Source organism: Schistocerca cancellata, chromosome 2 (assembly GCF_023864275.1).
Source record: "Schistocerca cancellata isolate TAMUIC-IGC-003103 chromosome 2, iqSchCanc2.1, whole genome shotgun sequence".
In the NCBI taxonomy this organism is placed as follows: domain Eukaryota; kingdom Metazoa; phylum Arthropoda; class Insecta; order Orthoptera; family Acrididae; genus Schistocerca; species Schistocerca cancellata.
The window spans coordinates 493,411,853-493,429,038 of record NC_064627.1 but is presented as its reverse complement, the minus strand read 5'-3'; positions in this window follow the sequence as shown (position 1 = coordinate 493,429,038).

Here is a 17,186-nt window from a genome sequence, read left to right as displayed (position 1 = left end):
TTTTTCCTTTATTATTGCCTCCTCGTTAAATTAATCTATATAATTAATGCATTATTGTCGAAGAATGTTAAATTCACTGAACATATGGTGCAACCCATATTAGAAGTTACTCAATCAAGACAGTTGAATGTAGTTTGTTAGCCCATTTGGGGATTTAATCATCAAATCAAAGTTGTAACAATTTGTAACATTTTAAAGTGTAAATATCACTGTGTTCTTAGAGTAAATTTATGTTGCAGTCCTCAGAGACAAAAATTATAGATTTTACTTCTTGCCAGTGTTTGTACTATTAAAGCCAAATTCATTTAAAAGGAGTTAATGTTATCAGACAAAGGTCTGTTAACTGGCATTACAAAATTCTTGCTGTCTGTGGCTTAGAAATTGAACAGCTCTAGGCTGTATCTTTTCCAGTGCTATGTCAGCTGTGTGTCCCTAGGGCTACAATTATAATATTATCTTTTGTAATTATGCAGATTCCTTCACACTTGATACTTTTTCTTGAAAAGTGATGTACCAAGTTGAAATGCATCAGACACAGTAGATGCACAGAGATATATAACATTTGTTCATCTGCTTGTTCACCATCACTGTTTGTCAAAGCTTCTGTTTCATTTGGCTCAATCTTAACCCCCATATGCTGTGAAAATAAATGTCTGTATAGGAATCATTTCTTACACAGATTAATGAAATGAACACTGATGAGAACTTTCTGACACTGTCTCATCTGCTAAATCTTAGTGGTGAAGTTTGTCAGGAGTATTCCAAAGATACTACATTTTCCCTTTTCTTTTCTTTCTTTCTTTCTTTCTTTTTTTTATTTTATTTACAAGGGAGTAGTGAAAACATTTATTTTTGTTGTAATCAGTTTTTATTTATAATTTATTCTTTCAGCTGCAAGTGGTGCTGTTACATCCTCTACCTGTGATGATGCTTTTGTTGTGGTTCTGTTAAAGAGCAAAGAGATGACAGCAGACCAGATATTTTGGAAGATCACTGACAACTTACGAGTAGCCACTGAAAAAGTCCAGTTCTGCCCTGTTAAATACCTACACAATACTGACTTCTCAATCATTTTCTTGAAAGAAAAACACCTGAATGCACCATTTTTTTTTCCTTTCCCTGAGAGTGAGGAGGGGGGAGGGGGTGGGGGGGTGCAGCCTCCTCCTTGCCCCGGGTATGGGTACCCTTGCAAAGATCTAGGTTTTCAATATTTTTGAGCTTCATGCACAATTTTAAGAATAATAAACTGCAGCATTTCTTTTTCTATTTATAGTGGCAAACCATATCAGTGTGGAATATTTATTATCAGGGCATTTCAAATTCCCTGACACTCTTTGAATTTCCATTCTGAAGACATAATTTGACCCTGCAAACAACACAGCAAAGCCAATGTGAAATGACATACTGATCTGGATGAGTGGATAAATTTTCTCATTTTAGACAAATGCATGCCAGGCTTAATGCTGTTGCTTTTCAAGCTATTGTCCTATTAATATGAGAAATAATCCCACCTTCATGATAGCTAAACAGTACAAAAAAATTTCCCATTTTTTTGCATTTTGGAATCTCTGGTTTGTATGCTAATATAATGGTTTAAATCAAAATCATTTCTCTTTAAGAAATGGAGCATCTTTTCACATGCTCCTTCTTGTTTTGCTGACACTCAACATGTTTCACAGTAACAGAGGTCATGTCCTGTTTGCATTTTTCCCATTGCTGGTCACCAGATCTTGTTATCTTATATGAACCACTTCCAGAATTGGAGCTGGTACACTGTTATGATGCCATTATTACACTTATCTTTCTATCACAGTGTGTTACACTTTCCTTTGCAAACTATGTGTATGTTGGACTATCACGGCTTTTCATATTTATCTCTACACCTGGATATATTCAAAGACAGTAATAATTTACCTTTGCTATCATTATTGAATTTATTTTTACCCACAGACACATTTCTTTTGAATCTGTCTCAGAACAGCCAATGTGATACACTGTTTCATATTTCACACTCATGATTCCTTTGACAGTTCATTTTTTCTGGGGTACAAACAAGAGATTTAGAAATCATTACTTGTATGAAACTGTGTTTAGTCCCTAAGCAATTTCAACACATTTTATGACAAAATCTACAAATTTTGTAGATATATAAGAACATAATAGAGGCTTTACACTGAGTTAAAAGAAAAAAAAACACTTAAAAGCTAACAAAGAAATTAACATACCAGAATCTGTCATCATAATTATGTGTCAAAAGAACTAGAATGAGACTTTGTTGCAAAGGAAGTAAAACATTATTAATAGAAAATTGACTCTAAATAAATCACAGTCTTAGGTTTGCTTTCCCCACAACATTATCTGTGTGATCAGTTCAATTTAAGTTATTCGTAACTGTAATCTTTACATATTTGGTTGAGTTTACAGTCTTTAGATTTGTGTGGTTTATTGTCTAACTGAAATTTAGCAGATTCCTTTCAGTGCTCATGTGGATGACTTCACACTTTTCATGATTTAGAGTTAATTGCCACTTTTTGTACCCTGCAGGTACCTTGTCTAAATTGTTTTGCTATTCGTTTTGATCATCTGATGACATTACATGATGGTAAATGACAGAATCATCTGCAAACAATCTATGAGGACTGCTCAGATTGTCTCCTAAATCAATTATGTAGATAAGGAACAACATAGGGCCTCTAACACTTCCTTAGGGAATGACAGATATTACTTCTGTTGTACTCTATGACTTTCTGTCAGTTATTATGAACTGTGACCCTTCTGATAGGAAATCACAAATCCAGTCACACAGCTGAGACAATACTCCATAGGCACGCAATTTAATTGGAAGTCACTTATGAGGAACTGCTGTAACCTGCTACTAGTGTGTTGGAGTGTGAGTGCGCCGAGTGTAGTGTCACTGTGTGCGTATTTGAATCAGCCGCTAACTGCATCAGCTTGGGCCAGTTGCTAGAGGTGCCTGTGGGAGGCTTCGGGGCAGTGTGGTCTCCACTATACTGTCTGCCAGTGACTTGCACTGACTGACCTCTCTATGTTATTCTAGTCTGTATCCCACACATTAGTTGTTCTGTGTCTTGTTGAGTCCCAAGAGGCTTTACCACTATTGGTCAGAGGTTATGAACAAAGCCCTACTTGTGTGACTTGGACTGGTTTTGTGTATTACTTGGTTACTACATAATTGGCAACAAGTTTGGAATGGTTTCCACATGCACAATCTTTAAATGTGACTTCATGAAGTTTATTCAGTATGGACGCCATGCTACTGGCCCTGAGTGAACAGCTTTCTTTGGCTGTGATCACTTTGTCGGCTTCCATTAACAGGTGGGATATCGTTCCATGGGTCCATCTACCCACTTTTCCTCCACATAATGATTCAGCCGAGGATTGGGAAGTTCACAAAGAAACAAATTTAAAAAAACCCTCAGCATTCTTTGGCTTTCGGTGTGACAGACTAGAATTTGTGCAAAGCCATGTTCTTCTTGTGGATTCCACCTAAAGTGTGCCAATTACTGTGTCAGCTTGCCTCTTTACAAGAACTGGCAGCTCTTACTTTTCATCATATGCAGTTTATTGTCCAACTACTATCACAAATGAATACATGTCATAGCAGTGCAAGTTGAATTCTGCCAATGCTGCAAGAAACCAAACCAGTCATACAGAGCCTCGGCAACTGAACTTCAAGCCTTCGACAGAAGTGTCAGTTCATTACTGATGCCCATAACGACTCTTTTGCAGACTCTAAGGTGCATGATGCAATTACCTGTTCAGCTCTGGACAACGAAGTGTGCCAGCAGGCTTTACTTGGTAAACCCCCACCCCGTTGGCAGAAGTTTTGTTGCAAATAGCACAATCTTTTGAAGTTCCTCTGCCAGCAGGTGACCAAATTGAAGCACGGGGCAATGGGGTGCTGTGGCAATAGTGTCACATGATGTGCCCACTAAGGTGCCAGACAGCTTAGACGAGGAAAGGGCAGCGGTAAACATGCGGGCCCAACACTGATCAGACCCAGGCCAGGACAAACAGCTGTGACCGCCACAGCGCCATTGTCTGCATTCTCTGTTTTGTCTGGTCCTTTCTGTTTTGTCCAGCACACACATTCGGCATGCCCTAGGTGTTGGGCTACTTGTACAGCTTCCCATGAGAAAGGCTGCATTGCCTCCGTGTGTTATTTGTTGAAGGTTTCTCAGGATATGAACATGGATGTAAGCTGTGTGACTCCAATGCTTTTGACTTCTCCCAAGTTATTTATTGAGTTAACTGTTTTTCACCAAGTGCTCTGGCTACAGATTGACACAGGCGCTGTAGTGACATTATTGAATTCTCAAACCTATGTGAGTTTACACTCGCCACCGTTGATACTGGTCTCGTGGAACCTGGTCATATATAACAAACAGAACATTGCGTTGTTGGGACAATTTACAGCATCTACCTCTTACAATTCAGCAGTTCATTCCATAATGTATTTGGTGGTTGCTGATGTCAGTGTTGAGAACTTGTTTGGAATGGGCACTTTTCAGGCATTTGGATTTTCTATCATCCATGCAGTTCACCTTTTGTCTGATCAAATACCGTATTCTCAATTGAAAACACTGTGTGAGTAGTTTTCGGACTTGTTTTCAGAAGGTATAGGATGTGATACGAATTTTTCTGCTCATATTTCTTTGTAATCTGCCATTCAGCCTCATTTTTGTTACGAATGTCCCTTTTCTGTCACCCTGATAGATAAAGTGAAAGCAGAACTGGACAGATTTCAATCTCTAGGTGTGGTGCAACCTGTTACGGCTAGTGAATGGTCATCTCTACTGTTGTAGTTCACAACCTGTCAAGCATACTTAGCCTCTGTGGTGACTTCAGTACTACTGTCAATGCAGAGTCAATTGTGGATACATATCCTCTCCCACGCTAGGATGAATTTTTGGCGAAAATATTGGGTGGCCAGTAGTCTTCTAAAATTGATTTGTCTGAAGCGTACCTGCAGGTTCCTCTGGATGAAGAGTCTCAATGAGTTTGATGCCGTTGTCAGGTGCTGCAGGCCCACCACACTTTGGTGTGCCCATTTCGCCATGTGTTCTGGCCCTATGCTGCTGGGCCTGCCAGGCACAGCACCCTGCCCCTACATCGGTACCAGCTAATTCTGCTCTGGAGCTGATGGATGTGTCTCTTGTCAGGCAGCTGGCGTCTTCTCTATCACCTGGGCACCCACTTTGCATGCAGGTGTGGTGTACTGTATCATGCTACTAGCGCATGTGAGTTTTGAGTGTGTCGGGTGTGGTGTCACCATGCACATTTGTTTGAATCAGCCACCAACTCTATCAGCACAGGCCAGCTAGTGGATGCCACCTGTGTGAGGTATGCATCTAGCACTGTCTCTACCGTGCCATCTGCCAGTGACTTGCACATATATATATGCTCGGAGCAGTGATTACTGACTTCTTTATGTTATTCTAGTTTGTACTGCACACATCAGTTGATCTGTGTCTTGTGGAGTCACAAGAGGCTTTTCCGTTATCATTAAAAGGTTATGAATAAAGCCCTATTTGTGCAACTTGGATTGGTTTTGTGTATTACTTCGTTACTACAGGAAAGGTGTCAAAAGCCTTCTGGAAATCTAAAAATGTGGAATCAATTTCACATCACATGTCAAAAGCATGTATTACTTCATGAGAATAAAGATCTTGTTGTGTTTCACAATAATGATATTTTCTGAATCTGTGTTAGTTATTTGTCAGTAAATTGTTTTCTTCAAGGTGATTCATAATGTTCGAGCACAGTGTATGTTCCAAAATCCTACTGCAAATCGATGTTAGTGATATGGGTGTGTAATTCAGCAGATTACTCCCATTTCCTTTCTTGAGTAGTCGTGTGGACTTGTGCAACTTAACAGTCTCTGTGTACAGATCTTTCTATGAGCAGGGAGCTTTAAATGATTGTTGAGTATAGAGTTGTTGTATCTGCATACTCTGAAAGGAACACGACTGATATACAGTCTGGACTGGAAACCTTGCCTTTCTTAAGTGTTTTAAGCTGTTTTGCTACACCAAGGATATCTACTTTGGAGCTACTCATGTTGGCTGTTGTTCTTGATTTGAATTTTGGTGTATGTTCTTTGTTTTCTTCTGTGAAGGAATATCAGAAGGTAGGTCTTAGTAACTCTATTTTAGTGGCACTGTCCTCAATAATGTCACCATTGTTAATGCAATGAATTCCAATCAAGAACAACTGCCAAGAAGATGGGAAACATAGAAGTAGATATCGTCGGTGTAACAAAGCAGCTTAAATCACTTAATAAAGGCAAGGCCTCCGGTCCAGATTGTATACCAGTCAGGTTCCTCTCAGAGTATGCTGATAAAATAGCTCCATATTTAGCAATTATATACAACCACTCGTTCACAGAAAGATCTGTACTTAAAGACTGCAAAATTGCTCAAGTCACACCAATACCCAAAATAGGAAGTAGGAGTAATCCGCTGATTTACAGGGCTATATCACTATCGTCGATTTGCAGTAGGGTTTTAGAACATATACTGTATTTGAACATTATGAAGTACCTTGAAGAAAACGATTTATTGACATATAGTCAGCACGGATTCAGAAAATATTGTTTTTGTGAAACACAACTAGCTCGATATCCTCATGAAGTAATAAGTACTATCGACAGGGGATGTCAAATTGATTCCATATTTTTAGATTTCCAGAAGGCTTTCGACACTGTTCCTCACAAGCGTCTTGTAACCAAACTGCATGCCTACGGAGTATCACCTCAGTTGTACGACTGGATTCATGATTTCCTGTCAGAAAGGTCACAATTCGTAGTAATAGATGGAAAGTCATCGAGTAAAACAGAAGTAATATCCGGTGTTCCCCAAGGAAGTGTTATAGGCCCTCTATTGTTCCTGATCTATATTAATGACATAGGAGACAATCTGAGTAGCCGTCTTAGATTGTTTGCAGATGATGCTGTCATTTACCAACTTGTAAAGTCATCAGATGATCAAAACGACTTGCAAAATGATTTAGATAAGATATCTGTATGGTGCAAAAAGTGGCAATAGACTCTGAATAAATAAAAGTGCAAAGTTATTCACATGAGTACTAAAAGAAATCAGCTAAGTTTCGATTACGCAATAAGTCACACAAATCTGAGGGCTGTAAATTTAACTAAATACTTAGGGATTACAATTACAAATAACCTAAATTGGAATGATCACATAGATAATACTTTGGGTAGAGCAAACCAAAGACTGCAATTCATTGGCAGAACACTTAGAAGGTGCAACAGGTCTACCAAAGAGACTGCTTACACTACCCTTGTCCGCCCTATTCTCGAGTACTGCTGTGCGGTGTGGGATCTGCAGCAGGTGGGACTGATGGATGACATTGAAAAAGTACAAAGAAGGGCAGCTCGTTTTGTATTCAGGGTGTATATGTGGACAAGGAAAAATTTTCCGGTATTTTCCCGAATATCCCGGTTAACAATACATTTTCTCCCGGATGAAAGTACACTTTTTCCGTGTTAAGTGACAGTATACTTTCCGTCGGAACTGTAAAACTTACCAATCCTTTGAATGGGTGTAGTTTTATACAGCGGCGTAGAATTTCTCAACACTTTAGAAAACGAAACTCAGGGGGAAAAAACACGTTTTGGAAAGATCTTTGATATGCAGCAACATGTGTGCTGCATATTTCCGTATTACAAAAGTATAAATTCTAGTTCCACCAACAGGAAAAGTTAATGGTTTAAGTTACTATATATAGTGTTACTACAAGAAAAGAAAATCTTTCGTATATAATATTTGTCTTAAAGATTAATAAGTTACAAGAGAAGCAGCTTTCACATAGAATGTTGATCTGCTTAGCAGATGTTACACTTTAAGATATGTCACACAAGCACGCCAGTAAAATTTTTAATACCAACATAAATCTCTGATCTTCTGGGCTCGAAATTCTTCTAAATGGCTCATCATCAAAGAGTTGATTTTTAAATGAGAGCAATCGCTCTGTGATTTAAGAAATTCGTTGTACATTCTCACACATAGTTCATCTTGCGTAAAAGGAAATTTACTTTGAAAATAACGCTTTTCGAACCACAATTCACAATATTTTCCCGTGACCTGTTACAAAGAGATTCATTTCAGCAGTTGCCAGAGAGTGCCAGATAAGAGGCATCACCGCGCTTGCGCAGCTACGGTGCCTTAGGAAGCCCATATGTTCATAAGTGTGAAACATTAAAAGATCTTACTAACATTATGTCATAAAAGAAACAAGACATCAGAGGATACTCCAAGAGCATCGGAATTTCGTGAACCATACTAAACTGCATAGTTCGCCTTAAAGCGCACATTCATATGTTCAGATCCCCAATGACATACGCCTCGACCTGATATTAAGCTTTTCGGTATGGTTTTCGGGACACAAATTTTCTTGGAGTACCAGTACAGTACTGTATTATCTCATGTTTCGTTCTTTATTATGGCATATTGCCATATGTGCTAGAAGATGAAAACATGCGCTTGAAATGCAGCGAACAGTTGAAACTAGCCAATAGTGTGGAATTAAACACTTCGTTTCAAATAAATTTACTGCTTCAGCAGGAAAGCTTAATAAAAGCCAAATTTCTTTAGCAAACTGACAAAAAAATCTTTATTGTTCAGCAAAGCGATTAATGCCACTGCTCTGATCACCAGAACGTCAAAAATTAAAAAAAAAAAGACTTTTCAAAAATAAGTTCATTTCGTAGCGCACATCTTTCTGAAGAGTCTGATACGTAAAACATATATCCTCGAGGAAATGTAAGACATGTTATTTTGTCTGTAGTGGCCGGAGTGCAGTGCCATGCCTCTTCAACATTTTTATACCGCTCGTCACTGTATTTCGCTCTGTGGAACTCAAACGTGTATATTTTGTAATGGATGCCATCAAGCTATTTCAGAACAGTGGAAATTAAAATGTCCTATAGTGCCTCTCCTGCTCCCAGTCGGCCAGTTTGACATCCTGCCTTCTAAAAAATAAAAAAAATAAAAATCGCAATTAATACTTGATGGGATTATTTGTAACCGGGAGAACAAGAACTCTTCACAAAATCTGGACTCTTTATTGCCTATTAGCTAATAACTTGCTCTTCTGTGTGACAAAATTAAATATAGGATACATAAAACCAGTACAGAAAGAGACAGGCAAGACAGTACACATTTCTTCAATCCTTAGGGCCTAGAGATTTTTCTCTCTAATCTTGCTGCAGCTTTACATGGCATGCTTTGCTTTCTGTGAAAGAATTATTACCTCATCAAAGTTCGTCAAACTTTTTGCTGCATGAAAAATCAAAATGTCGTCATTTAATACTGAAAAAGCTGTTAATACAAACAGCATCCAAGACTGGTGTGGTTTCTCGATCTGTTTACGTCTATTTTATCACTGTGTGCTGGATAAAACAAAAAATGGTTCAAATGGCTCTGAGCACTATGGGACTTAACTGGTGAAGTCATCAGTCCCCTAGAACTTAGAACTACTTAAACCTAACTAATCTAAGGACATCACACACATCCATGCCCGAGGCAGGATTAGAACCTGCGACCGTAACGGTTGCGTGGTTCCAAACTGTAGCACCTAGAACCACTCGGCCGGCCAATAAAACAATATAGGCCTTTCCAACATTACAGCAATTGTAACACACACCAAATAAGTGAGACTGTTTTGGCAATAATGATCATTTTTATAGTACGACAATATAATTCACGAAGTACCAATACGAAATACTTATTTGGCCTACTACAATCACAAAGATTTGTTAGGAAATAGTTTCATATTTCGTTCATATGCTCCAGTTTCTCATGCAAGAGACGGGAAAGTATTAGAAAGAAATTTCTGTATAAATTTGGAATCGTCATATTCTTCCATAATTTGTGTGATGTCCCCGTTTCTTCTCCTTCCTCGTTCTAACAATCAATCTTGTTGTCTCTAATTCTGTAACTATTCCTACCATTGTCAGAACTAATTCTCTGGTTAACTTTACTAACCCTGCCACAATCACCGGTTTAGTTATCCAGCGATTATTCTCTGGTTAGGCATTATTACATGTTCGTACAATGCGTTTTCCACGCACTCCTGGAATGGAACTTAAGCGGCTGCTAGCCGGGGACTACAACTGGCCCTGTCTAGTGTAGCGATCTGGCCAAAAATTTTCTGTCAGAATTTCACTTTAGCACCAAGAAGATAATACATAATCTTTCTTAACTGTTGTTCCTGTTAGTCGTTTATTTCCACTCTGGTAGGATGAAGCTATGGATGTCGCTAGTAATTATAACAGCGCTATACATTTGCAAACCGAATCAACCACATAAACAAGCAGCAGTTGGCATTCACCGATTCGGCTTTATTCCACTCAGCTCGTATAAAATGTTCAAATGTGTGTGAAATCTAATGGGACTTAACTGCTAAGGTCATCAGTCCCTAAGCTTACACACTACTTAACCTAAATTATCCTAAGGGCAAACACACACACACACACCCATGCCCAAGGGAGGACTCAAACCTCCGCCGGGACCAGCTGCACAGTCCATGACTGCAGAACCTTAGACCGCTCGGCTAATCCCACACGGCAGCTCATATAGCCCCATCCCGTTCTGTCTGCAGGAAAGTTCATTTCTAGATGCGATGATGATTCCTCTGGCAGAGACATCACGCACACTATGCACGCATTCAAAACTCCAACTTATAATTCATTCAGAAATCAACTTAGAATGTGTTCAAAAATGTCCAAAACCAACAAGGGTGCGTTTCAAAATCATATGAATAATCGATAGACCAATGTGCGCTGGATGCTAGGTGCTTTGGGAAACAAGAGAAACGAGGTTTTTTCCCCTCTAGAATATAGATTTGTACCCTCCCCCCGAAACTGCCGCTCGGTTCTGATACCCCCATCTGAGTCTGGTGGTCAGTAAAATTAGCCAATTAATAATTTATTCTGGTTGTCAAGTATAACCTCAACTCATACTAACTCACAGGAACTATCTACTTCAGTTTCACTACAAGGTTAACTACTTCTGATAGCAATAAACACTTCACCACCAACTGTATTTAATCTATCCTTTCTGAATATGGTTAGATCCTTCATAAAGATTTCGGCTGAATTTTTTTCCAGGTTTCTGTATCTATTGCAATTAGAGATTCAGTGCTTTCTGTTAGTGCTTGGAGCTCTGGCTCTTTTCCAACACAGCTACAACAGTTTACAACTACAGTAATGATTGTTCCTATGTCCACCCTCTTCCTGTGTTCATCCTGCACTCTTTGAAATGCATGCCCTTTCTGCTTGTTCCCAAAACACTCTAACCTAAAAATCACCCAGTCCCCTCAAAACAGCCCTCGCTACCCCTGCAGCCACTTCCTGCATATTAATGATATGACAGACAATATTAAAAGCAACCTCAGACTTTTAATAGATGTGTGCAGTTGACTATAATAAAGTACTGTCTGAAAGAAGCTGCACAAATAATCATTCAGACCTTGATAAGATTTCAAAGTGGTGCAAAGATATTGGCTACTTGCTTTATATGTTCAGAAATGTAAAACTGTGCATTTTACAAAACAAGAAAATGCAGTGTTCTATGACTAAAATATCAATGAATCAAAGTTGGAATTGGTAGACTCATACAAATACCTGGCACTTACCCTTTGTAGGAGTATGAAATGGAATGATCACATCAGTTAAGTTATAGGTAAAGCAGGTGGCAGACTTCAGTTTGTTGGTGGAATACTCAGAAAGTGCAATCAGTCTACAAAGGAGATTACTTACAAATCACATGTGACCCATCCTAGAATATTGCTCAAGTGTGTGGAATCCATACCAAATAAGACTAATAGGAGATACTGAATGGATGCAAAGAAGGACAGCATGAATGTTCAGAGGCTTGTTTAACATGCAGGGAAGTGTCACAGAGATGCTGAAGAAACTGAATTGGGAGACAAATGAAGATGGGTACAAACTTTCCTAAGAAAGCCTACTTACAGAGTTTCAAAAACCAGCTTAAATGACAATTCTATGAATACAGAGCAACCACATAGTATCAGTCCGGTAAGTATTGAGGACAAGATTAGATTTGTTACAACACCCACAGAGGCATTTAAACAGTCATTCTTCCTCAACTCTGTACATGAATGGAATGGGAAGAAGTCCTAATAGATGGTGCAATGGGACATACCCTTTGCCACGCACTCAACAGTGGTTTTCAGAATATAGAAATAGATGTAAAAAACAGCACAGGATTATACAAGAGAGATGCTGAATGAAACACATTTGGCTGTCAAGAGCAATGAGTGAAGCCTTCAATGACTACCACAGCAGAATATGTCTCTATGTCCATCTTCTCAGAGATGGTTTTAGGATCACAGCTGTTCAGTACAGAATGTCAAATCAAACACATTTCAGCTGTCTAAGTTTCCAAATTATTTCATTGGGCTACCAGTTTCGGTGATATGTTATACTGTCTTGTGACCCTCTGATCAACATGTACGTGATGTTCGTTGATCTATGTTCCATCTCTGCAACTAATTGAAGGTAGTTTGTTTATTGCCATATATGTTTCACTTCTTCTATTTGTGAAGCATTTTCAGTGTTGATAACTCATGTGAGTGATCCCCACATTTGATTCAACACATTGCATATATCACTTGCGCTTTCCATTTTGTGATCAATGACAATGTAAGTGATGTATGAGTGATTGCTGTCTCAAAAATCTACTGATACCAGTCTTTGAATGCTGGCCTCTAATTTGACCAGAGCTGAGGTTGGAGTCTTCCTACATGTTGATCAGGAGGGTTGAAGGTGGTATAATATATCGCCAAAACTGGTAGCCCAATAACAGTTTGGAAACTTAAGGCTGCTGAAAGGTGTTTGATTTGACATTCTATAGCAGAATATTGTCAAATGGTTTTTCACAAAATCACAGAAATTCTCGTCATATGTTGAAGCTATTAGTGGCAACAGAGTAAGTGTCCAGTTCCTACTGAGTGAGACAGGAACTGAAAAAGTGTGTAGCAAAGCAAAAGCTGAAATGCTTAACTCTTGCTTTCAAATGTTCCTTTACAAACAAAAACCCAGGAGAATTGCCCCAATTTAATCTCGTACCATTGAAAAGATGAAAGAAATAAGAATTAGTGTCAATGGTGTTGAGAAACAGCTGATTAACATTTAACAAAGTTCCTGGGCCTGATGCAATCTGTACCTGTGTCCATACTAAACTTGCAACTGAGTTAACCCCTCTCATAACTACAGTCTATTGCAGACCTCTCAAACAAAAAACAGAGCCCAGTAGTTGGAAGAAAGAACAGGTCAAACCCATCTACAAGAAGGATAGTAGAAGTGATCCACGGAAGAACCACCCAACATTCTTGACATCAAATTGTTGTAGCATCTTAGAACATAATCTGAGCTCAAACATAACAAGGTACGTCACATGGAATGACCTCCTACACCATGGATTCTGAAAACATCAATCATGTTGGAAGTGACTGCTGTCTCAAAAATCTACCGATACCAGTCTTTGAATGCTGGCCCCTATTTTCATCAGAACGAAGGTTGGAGTCTTCCTTCAAGTCGATCAGGAGGGCTGAAGGTGGTATAACATATCACCAAAACTGGTAGCCCAACAATTTCTCTGCTGACATACTGAAAACTTTGGATCAAGGCAGTCAGGTAGATGCAGTATTTTTTGATTTCCAAAAAGCAGTTGACTCAGTACCATATCTACGCTTGTTGTCAAAAGTAAGACCCAGTGGGGTATAAAGTGATATTTGTGATTAGATTGTGGACTTTTTGGTAGGGAGAGCCCAGCATTTTATCTTGGATGGAGAGTCATCGTCGGATGTAGAAATAACTTTGGCTGTGCCCAAGGGAAGTGTGTTGGGACCCTTTCTGTTCATGTTATATACTAATGTCCTTGTAAGCAATATTAATAGTAAACTCAGACTTTTTGGAACTGATGCAGTTATCTATAATGAAGTACTGTCTAAAAGGAGCTGCATAAAAATTAAGTCAGGTCTTGATAAGATTTCAACATTGGTAAATGATCACACACACACAAAAGTTTCCTGTGATTATAATATCATAAAGTCAAAGTTGGAATCAGCCAACTCATCCCAATACCTGGGTGTAACACTTTCTAGGGATGTGAAATTGAATGGAATGATCACATTGGCCCAGTCATGGGTAAAGCAGCTGGCAGACTTCAGTTTATTGGTAGAATACTGGGGAAGTGCGATCAGTCTACAAAGGTGATTGCTTAGGAATCGCTCATGCAACCCATTCTAGAAATGTGCTTAAGTGGTGGAGACCTATACCAAAGGTACACAGAGAAAGGCAGAACGTATGGTAACAAATTTGTTTGACCCATGGGAGAGTGTCACAGAGATGCTGAAGAATCTAAACGGGCAGTCTCTTTAAGATCAACATAAACTTTCCTGAGAGAGTCTACAAACAAACTTTCAAGAATCAGATTTAAATGATGACTCTAGGCATATAGTGCAACACCCAACATACCGCTCACATTGGGATGACGACAAGATAAGAATAACTACAGCAAATACAGAGGCATTCAACCAATCATTCTTCCCACTTGCCATACATGAATTGAATGGGAAGAAACCCCAATAGCTGGTACAATGGGATGTACCCTCTGCCGTGCAACTCGCACTGGTTTGCAGAGTACAGGCGTAGATGCAGATATGGGCACTATTGTAATGGATTTCATTGTCAAAAATATAGTATAGTTTTCCTTGGCGAACAATGGAAAATCCGAGATGGAATGAACCAATATTGTGAGAAGGAAAGTTGCTACTCACCACATAACGGAGATGCTGAGTCGCAGGTAGGCACAACAAAAAGACTCACACAATTAAATCGTTTGGCCATTCAGGCCTTCATCGAACCCCCCCCCCCCCCCCCCCACACACACACACACTCCATTCATTCATTTACACAAGCAAGCACATCTCACGAACACACGACCACAATCTCCGGCAGCTCGGATGGTATCAAGTGCGTGAGGTGTGCTTGCTTGTGTACATGTATTTGTTGCGTCTGTATACATCTCAATGTGTCATCTTTACAGTGAGTAGCAATGTATTCTTTTCATTATACTGCTGATGTTCCAACCTGGAGTCCCATTGTTTAAGATACATCATGATGATATACTGACACATGACACCACTTTTTTGTAGTTTTTCGAGTTCTACTGAATCTAATGTCATCTTTAAGGTGAGTAGCAATGTATCCTTTTCATTATATTGTTGACCCCCCCTCCCCCCCCCCCCCCCCCATGAACCATGGACCTTGCCGTTGGAGGGGAGGCTTGCGTGTCTCAGCAATACAGATAGCCATACCGTAGATGCGACCACGACGGAGGGGTATCTGTTGAGAGGCCAGACAAACGTGTGGTTCCTGAAGAGGGGCAGCAGCCTTTTCAGTAGTTGCAGGGGCAACAGTCTCGATGATTGACTGATCTGGCCTTGTAACACTAACCAAAACGGCCTTGCTGTGCTGGTGCTCTTGGGTAAAATATTCCACAGGTAAAATAGTCCCCCATTCGGATCCCCGGGTGGGGACTACTCAAGAGGATGTCATTATCAGGAGAAAGAAAACTGGCGTTCTACGGATCGGAGCATGGAATGTCAGATTCCTTAATCGGGCAGGTAGGTTAGAAAATTTAAAAAGGGAAATGGATAGGTTGAAGTTAGATATAGTGGGAATTAGTGAAGTTCGGTGGCAGGAGGAACAAGACTTCTGGTCAGGTGACTACAGGGTAATAAACACAAAATCAAATAGGGGTAATGCAGGAGTAGGTTTAATAATGAATAGGAAAATAGCAATGCGGGTAAGCTACTACAAACAGCATAGTGAAAGCATTATTGTGGCCAAGATAGGTACGAAGCCCAGGCCTACCACAGTAGTACAAGTTTATATGCTGACTAGCTCTGAAGACGATGAAGAAATTGCAGAAACGTATGATGAAATAAAAGAAATTATTCAGATAGTGAAGGGAGACGAAAATTTAATAGTCATGGGTGACTGGAATTCGTCAGCAGGAAAAGGGAGAGAAGGAAACGTAGTAGGTGATTATGGATTGGGGCTAAGAAATGAAAGAGGAAGCCGCCTGGTAGAATTTTGCACAGAGCACAACTTAATCATAGCTAACACTTGGTTCAAGAATCATAAAAGAAGGTTGTACACATGGAAGAAGCCTGGAGATACTGACAGGCTTCAGATACATTATACAATGGTAAGACAGAGATTTAGGAACCCGGTTTTAAATTGTAAGACATTTCCAGGGGCAGATGTGGACTCTGACCACAATCTATTGGTTATGAACTGTAGATTAAAACTGAAGAAACTACAAAAAGGTGGTAATTTACGGAGATGGGACCTGCATAAACTGACTAAACCAGAGGTTGTACAGAGTATCAGGGAGAGCATAAGGGAACAATTGACAAGAATGGGGGAAAGAAATACAGCAGAAGATGAATGGGTAGCTTTGAGGGATGAAGTAGTGAAGGCAGCAGAGGATCAAGTAGGTAAAAAGACGAGGACTAGTAGAAATCCTTGGGTAACAGAAGAAATATTGAATTTAATCGATGAAAGGAGAAAATATAAAAATGCAGTAAATGAAGCAGGCAAAAAGGAATACAAACGTCTCAAAAATGAGATCGACAGGAAGTGCAAAATAGCTAAGCAGGGATGGCTAGAGGACAAATGTAAGGATGTAGAGGCTTACCTCACAAGGGGTAAGATAGATACTGCCTACAGGAAAATTAAAGAGACCTTTGGAGAAAAGAGAACCTCTTGAATGAATATCAAGAGCTCAGATGGAAACCCAGTTCTAAGCAAAGAAGGGAAAGCAGAAAGGTGGAAGGAGTATATAGAGGGTCTATACAAGGGCGATGTACTTGAGGACAATATTATGGAAATGGAAGAGGATGTAGATGAAGATGAAATGGGAGATATGATACTGCGTGAAGAGTTTGACAGAGCACTGAAAGACCTGAGTCGAAACAAGGCCCCGGGAGTGGACAACATTCCTTTAGAACTACTGACAGCCTTGGGAGAGCCAGTCCTGAGAAAACTCTACCATCTGGTGAGCAAGATGTATGAGACAGGCGAAATACCCTCAGACTTCAAGAAAAAT